This window comes from Pan paniscus, chromosome 8, assembly GCF_029289425.2.
Source record: "Pan paniscus chromosome 8, NHGRI_mPanPan1-v2.0_pri, whole genome shotgun sequence".
NCBI lineage: Eukaryota > Metazoa > Chordata > Mammalia > Primates > Hominidae > Pan > Pan paniscus.
In genome coordinates this window covers 95,992,294-95,999,338 of record NC_073257.2, presented here as the reverse complement: position 1 = coordinate 95,999,338, position 7,045 = coordinate 95,992,294, and positions in this window count along the sequence as shown.

Here is a 7,045-nt window from a genome sequence, read left to right as displayed (position 1 = left end):
ACATACGTGTGCATGTGTCTTTATAGTAGAACATTTTATAATCCTTTGGGTATATACACAGTAATAGAAGTGCTGGGTCAAATGATATTTCTGGTTCTAGATCCTTGAGGAATTACCACACAGTCTTCCACAATGGTTGAACTAATTTACACTCCCACCAACAGTGTAAAAGCATTCCTATTTCTCCACATCCTCTCCAGCATCTGTTGTTTCCTCACTTTTTAATGATCGCCGTTCTAACTGGTGTGAGATGGTATCTCATTGTGGTTTTGATTTGCATTTCTTTAATGATCAGTGATGATGAACTTTTTTTCATATGTTTACTGGCTGCATAAATGTCTTCTTTTGAGAAGTGTTTGTTCATATCCTTTGCCCACTTTTTGATGGAGTTGTTTGTTTTTTTCCTTGTAAATTCGTTTAAGTTTCTTGTAGATTCTGGATATTAGCCCTTTGACAGATGGATAGATTGCAAAAATATTCTCCCATTCTGTAGGTTGCCTGTCCACTCTGATGGTAGTTTCTTTTCCTGCACATAAGCTCTTTAGTTTAATTATATACCATTTGTCAATTTTGGTTGTTGTTGCCATTGCTTTTGGTGTTTTAGTTATGAAGTCTTTGCCCATACCTATGTACTGAATGGTATTGCCTAGGTTTTCTTCTAGGGTTTTTATGGTTTTAAATTTTACATTTAAGTCTTTAATCCATCCTGAGTTAATTTTTGTGTAAAGTGTAAGGAAGGGATCCAGTTTCAGTTTTCTGCATATGGCTAGCCAATTTTCCCAACACCATTTATTAAATAGGGAATCCTTTCCCCATTGCTTGTTTTTGTCAGGTTTGTCAAAGATCAGATGGTTGTATATGTGTGGCATTATTTCTGAGGCCTCTGTTCTGTTCCATTAGTCTATATACTTGTTTTGGTACCAGTACCATGCTGTTTTGATTACTGTATCCTTGTAGTATAGTTTGAAGTCAGGTAGCATGGTGCCTCCAGCCTTGTTCTTTTTGCTTAGGATTGTCTTGGCTATATGGGCTCTTTTTTGCTTCCATATGAAATTTAAAGTAGTTTTTTCTAATTGTGTGAAAAAAGTCAATAGTAGCTTGATGGGGATAGCATTGAATCTATACATTACTTTGGGCAGTATGGCCATTTTCATGATATTCGTTCTTTCTATCCATGAGCATGGAATGTTTTTCCATTTGTTTGTGCCCTCTCTTATTTCCTTGAGCAGTGGTTTGTAATTCTCCTTGAAGAGGTACTTCACATCTCTTGTACAATGTATTCCTAGGTATTTTATTCTCTTTGTACCAATTGTGAATGGGAATTTACTCATGATTTGGCACTCTATTCTTGGTATACAGGAATGCTTTTGAGTTTTGCACATTGCTTTTGTATCCTGAGACTTTGCTGAAATTGATTATCAGCTTAAGGAGATTTTGAGTTGAGATGATGGGGTTTTCTAAATATATAATCATGTCATCTGCAAACAGAGACAATTTGACTTCCTCTCTTCCTATTTGAATACCCTTTATTTCTTTATCTTGCCTGATTGCCCTGTCCAGAACTTCCAATACTATGTTGAATAGGAGTAGTGACAGAGGGCATCCTTGTCTTGTGCTGGTTTTCAAAGGGAATGCTTCCAGCTTTTGCCCATTCAGTATGATATTGGCTGTGGGTTTGTCACGAATAGCTCTTATTATTTTGAGATACGTTCAATCAATACCTAGTTTATTGAGAGTTTTTAGCATGAAGAGCTGCTGAATTTAGTTGAAGGCCTTTTCTACATCTATTGAGATAATCATGTGGTTTTTGTCATTGGCTTTGTTTATGTGATAGATTATGTTTATTGATTTGCATATGTTGAACCAGCCTTGCATCCCAGGGATGAAGCTGACTTGATCGTGGTGGATAAGCTTTTTGACATACTGCTGAATTTGGTTTGCGACTATTTTATTGAGGATTTTCACATCGATGTTCATCAGGGATATTGGCCTGAAATTTTCTTTTTTTCTTTTTGTGTCTCTGCCAGGATTTGGTATCAGGATGATGCCTCATAAAATGCGTTATGGAGGAGTCCCTCTTTTTCTATTGTTTGGAATAGTTTCAGAAGGAATGGAGCCAGTTCCTCTTTGTACCCCTGGTAGAATTGGGCTGTGAATCTGTCTGGTCCTGCGCATTTTTTTGGTTGGTAGGCTATTAATTACTGCCTCAATTTCAGAACTTGTTATTGGTGTATTGGACTTCTTCCTGGTTTAGTCTTGGGAGGGTGTATGTGTCCAGGAATTTATCCATTTCTTCCAGATTTTCTAGTTTATTTGCGTAGAGGTGTTTATAGTGTTCTCTGATGGTAATTTGTATTTCTGTGGGATCAGTGCTGATATCCCCTTTATCATTCTTTATTGTGTCTATTTGATTCTTCTCTCTTTTCTGCTTTATTAGTCTGGCAAGTGGTCTATCCATTTTGTTAATCTCTTGAAAAACCAGCTCCTGAATTCACTGGTTTTTTGAAGGGTTTTTCGTGCCTCTATCTCCTTCAGTTCTGCTCTGATCTTAGTTATTTCTTGTCTTCTGCTAGCTTTTGAGTTTGTTTGCTCTTGCTTCTCTAGTTCTTTTAATTGTAATGTTAGGGTGCTGATTTTAGATCTTTCCCACTTTCTCCTGTGGGCATTTAGTGCTATAAATTTCCCTCTAAACACTGCTTTAGCTATGTCCCAGAGATTCTTGTACATTATGTGTTTGTTCTCATTGGTTTCAAAGAACTTATTTATTTCTGCCTTAATTTCATTATTTACCCTGTAGTCATTCAGCAGCAGGTTGTTCAGTTTCCATGGTGTTGTATGGTTTTGAGTGAGTTTCTTAATCCTGAGTTCTAATTTAATTGCACTGTGGTCTGAGAGACTGTTTGTTATGATTTCCATTCTTTTGAATTTGCTGAGGAGTGTTTTACTTCCAATTATGTGGTCAATTTTGGAATAAGTGCAATGTGGTACTGAGAAGAATGTATATTCTGTTGATTTGGGGTGGAGAGTTTTGTAGATGTCTATCAGATCTGCTTGGTCCAGAGCTGAGTTCAAGTCCTGGATATCCTTGTTAATTTTCTGTCTCATTGATCTGTCTAATATTGACAATGGGGTGTTAAAGTCTCCTACTATTATTGTGTGGGAGTCTAAGTCTCTTTGTAAGTCTCTAAGAACTTGCTTTATAAATCTGGGTGCCCCTGTATTGGGTGCATATATATTTAGGATAGTTAGCTCTTCTTGTTGCATTGATCTCTTTACCATTATGTAATGGCCTTCTTTGTCTCTTTTGATCTGTGTTGGTTTAAAGTCTGTTTTATCAGAGGCTAGGATTGCAACGCCTGCTTTTTTATTTGCTTTCTATTTGCTTGGTAAATATTCCTCCATCCCTTTATTTTGAGCCTATGTATGTCTCTGCACATGAGATGTGTCTCCTGAATATAGCACACCAATGGGTCTTGATTCTTTTTCCAATTTGCCGGTCTTTGTCTTTTAATTGGGGCATTTAGCCCATTTACATTTAAGGTTAATATTGTTATGTGTGAATTTGATCCTGTCATTATGATGTTAGCGGGTTATTTTTCTTGTTAGTTGATGCAGTTTCTTCATAGCGTTGATGGTCTTTACAATTTGGTGTTTTTGCAGTGGCTGGTACTGGTTTTTCCTTTCCATATTTAGTGCTTCCTTCAGGAACTTTTGTAAGGCAGGCCTGGTGGTGACAAAATCTCTCAGCATTTGCTTATCTGTAAAGGATTTTATTTCTCTTTTGCTTATTAAGCTTAGTTTGGCTGGATATTAAATTCTGGGTTGAAAATTCTTTAAGAGTGTTGAACATTGGCCCCCACTCTCTTCTTGCTTGTAGGATTTCTGCAGAGAGATCTGCTGTTAGTCTGATGGACTTTCCTTTGTGGGTAACCTGACTTTTCTCTCTGGCTGCCCTTAACATTTTTTCCTTCATTTCAACCTTGGTAAATCTGATGATTATGTGTCTTGGGGTTGTACTTCTTGAGGAGTATCTTTGTGGTGTTCTCTGTATTTCCTGAATTTGAATGTTGGCCTGTCTTGCTAGGCTGGGAAAGTTCTACTGGATAATATCCTAAAGAGTGTTTTTCAGCTTGGTTCCATTCTCCCCATCACTTTCACGTACACCAATCAAACGTAGGTTTGTTCTTTTCACACAGTCCCATATTTCTTGGAGGCTTTGTTCGTTCCTTTTCATTCTTTTTTCTCTAATCTTGTCTTCATGCTTTATTTCATTAAATTGATCTTCAATCTCTGATATCTTTTCTTCCACTTGATCGATTTGGCTATTGATATTTGTGTATGCTTCACGAAGTTCTTGTGCTGTGTTTTTCAGTTCCATCGGGTCATTTATGTTCTTCTCTAAACTGATTATTCTATTTAGCAATTCCTCTAACCTTTTTTTCAAGGTTCTTAGCTTCCTTGCATTGGGCTAGGATATGCTTCTTTGGGTCGGAGGAGTTTGTTATTACCCACCTTCTGAAGCCTACTTCTGTCAATTCATCAAACTCATTCTCCATCCAGTTTTGTTCCCTTGCTGGCAAGGAGTTGTGATCCTTTGGAGGAGAAGAGGCATTCTGGTTTTTGGAATTTTAAGCCTTTTTGTGCTGTTTTTTCCTCATTTTTGTGGATTTATCTACCTGTGGTCTTTGATGTTGGTGACCTTCAAATGGGGTTTTTGTGTGGACATCCTTCTTGTTGATGTTGATACCATTCCTTTCTGTTTGTTAGTTTTCCTTCTAACAGTGAGGCCCCTCTGCTGCTGGTCTGCTGAAGTTTGCTGGAGGTCCACTCCAGACCCTGTTTACCTAGGTGTCACCAGCAGAGGCTGCAGAACAGCAAAGATTGCTTCCTGTTCCTTCCTCTGGGAGCTTTGTCCCAGAGGGGCACCCACCAGATGCCAGCCAGAGCTCTGCTATATGAGGTGTCTGTTGACCTCTGCTGGGAGTTGTCTCCCAGTCATGTGGCACTGGGTTCAGGGACTCACTTGAGGAGGCAGTCTATCCCTTGGCAGAACTTGAGCGCTGTACTGGGAGATCCGCTGCTGTCTTCAGAGCTGGCAGACAGGAATGTTTAAGTCTGCTGAAACCGCGCTCATAGCTGCCCCTTCCCCCAGGTGCTTTGTCCCAGGGAGATGGGAGTTTTATCTATAAGCGCCTGACTGGGGCTGCTGCCTTTCTTTTAGAGATGCCCTGCCCAGAGAGGCGAAATCTAGAGAGGCAGTCTGGCTACAGCAGCTTTGCTAAGTTGTGGTGAGCTCCACCCAGTTCAAACTTCCTGGTGGCTTTGTTTACACTGTGATGGGAAAACCACCTACTCAAGCCTCAGTAATGGTGAACGCCCCTCCCCCCACCAAGTTTAAGTCTACTTCACACTGCTGTGCTGGCAGCGAGAATTTCAAGACAGTGGATCTTATCCTCCGGGGCTCCGTGGGGGTGGGATCTGCTGAGCTAGACCACTTGGCTCCCTGGCTTCAGCCCCCTTTCCAGGGGAGTGAACGGTTCTATCTCACTGGTGTTATGACTGGGGTATGAAAAAAACTCCTGCTGCTAGCTTGGTGTCTGCCCAAACGGCCACCCAGTTTTGTGCTTGAAACCCAGAGCCCTGGTGTTGGCACCTGAGGGAATCTTCTGGTCTGCAGGTTGTGAAGACCATGGGAAAAGTGTAGTATCTTGGCCAGAATGCACCCTTTCTCATGGCACAGTCACTCATGGCTTCCCTTGGCTAGGGCAGGGAGTTCTCTGACCCCCTGGGCTTCCTTGGTGAGGTGATGCCCCACCCTGCTTTGGCTCACCCTCCTTGGGCTGCACCCACATCTAACCAGTCCCAATGAGATGAGGTGGGTACCTTGGTTGGAAATGCAGAAATCACCTGCCTTCTGCGTTGATCTCGCTGGGAACTGCAGACCTGAGCTTTTCCTATTCGGCCATCTTGCCAGCCACCTTCTCATACAGTATTTTTTAATAATTTTTGCACGAAACAAAGCTTTGACTGTAACTCATCACACGAAATCAGGTTTGGAATTTTCCACTTTTGGCATCAGGTCAGTGCTCAAAAAATTTTGGATTTTGGAGCCTTTAAAATTTTGAGTTTTTGAATTAGGGATGTTCAACCTGCTTTCTGTGTTTGCCATTTCTTAAAGTCCACCTTTATCCCTTTACTTTTTAGTGGTTATTAACAACTTTTTCTATTAAATTTTCTGTGATCAGATAACTAGTAGAGTTTCTGTCTCCAATTTTTTTTTTTTTTTTTTTTTTTTGAGACAGAGTCTCTCTCTGTAGCCCAGGCTAGAGTGCAGTGGTGCCATCTCAGCTCACTGCAACCTCTGCCTCCTGGGTTCAAGTGATTCTTGTGCCTCAGCCTCCAGAGTAGCTAAGACTACAGGCCCACACCATCATGCTCGGCTATGTTTTTTTGGTAGACACAGGGTTTCACCATGTTGCCCAGCCTGATCTTGAACCCTTGAGCTCAAGTGATCCACCCTCAATGGCCTCCCAAAGTGCTGGGATTACAGGCAGGAGCCACTACACCTGGCCTCCTGACTAAATTTTGACTGATAAAACATCCTTAGCTACTCAGAGTTGTAGCATTTGCCACAGAATGTAGAACGCTGAACCATTGGGGTCCATTTGCCAGCCTCCATTCTTTATACTGTCATTGTCACACGTATCTTTTCTACCTACATTCCACATTCAGCAAGGCAATGTTATATCTACTTAACCAAAATAATGAAGATCTGAGCTCCTCTGGTGTGATTTCTCGTAGGGCTGAAGAACTAACTTTAGCATTTCTTATAGTGTAAGTATGTTTGTGTTAGATTCTCTTAGTTTCATGCTATCTATACACATCTTCCTGCCACTTTCATTCTTGAGGGGTATTTTCATTGAATATAGAGTTCTGGGTTGATGTGGTCTTCTGTCCTCCATGATTTCTTTTCTTTTCTTTTCTTTTTTTTTTTTTTTTTTTTTGAGACAGAGTCCTGCCCTGTCACCCAGGCTGGAGTTCAGTG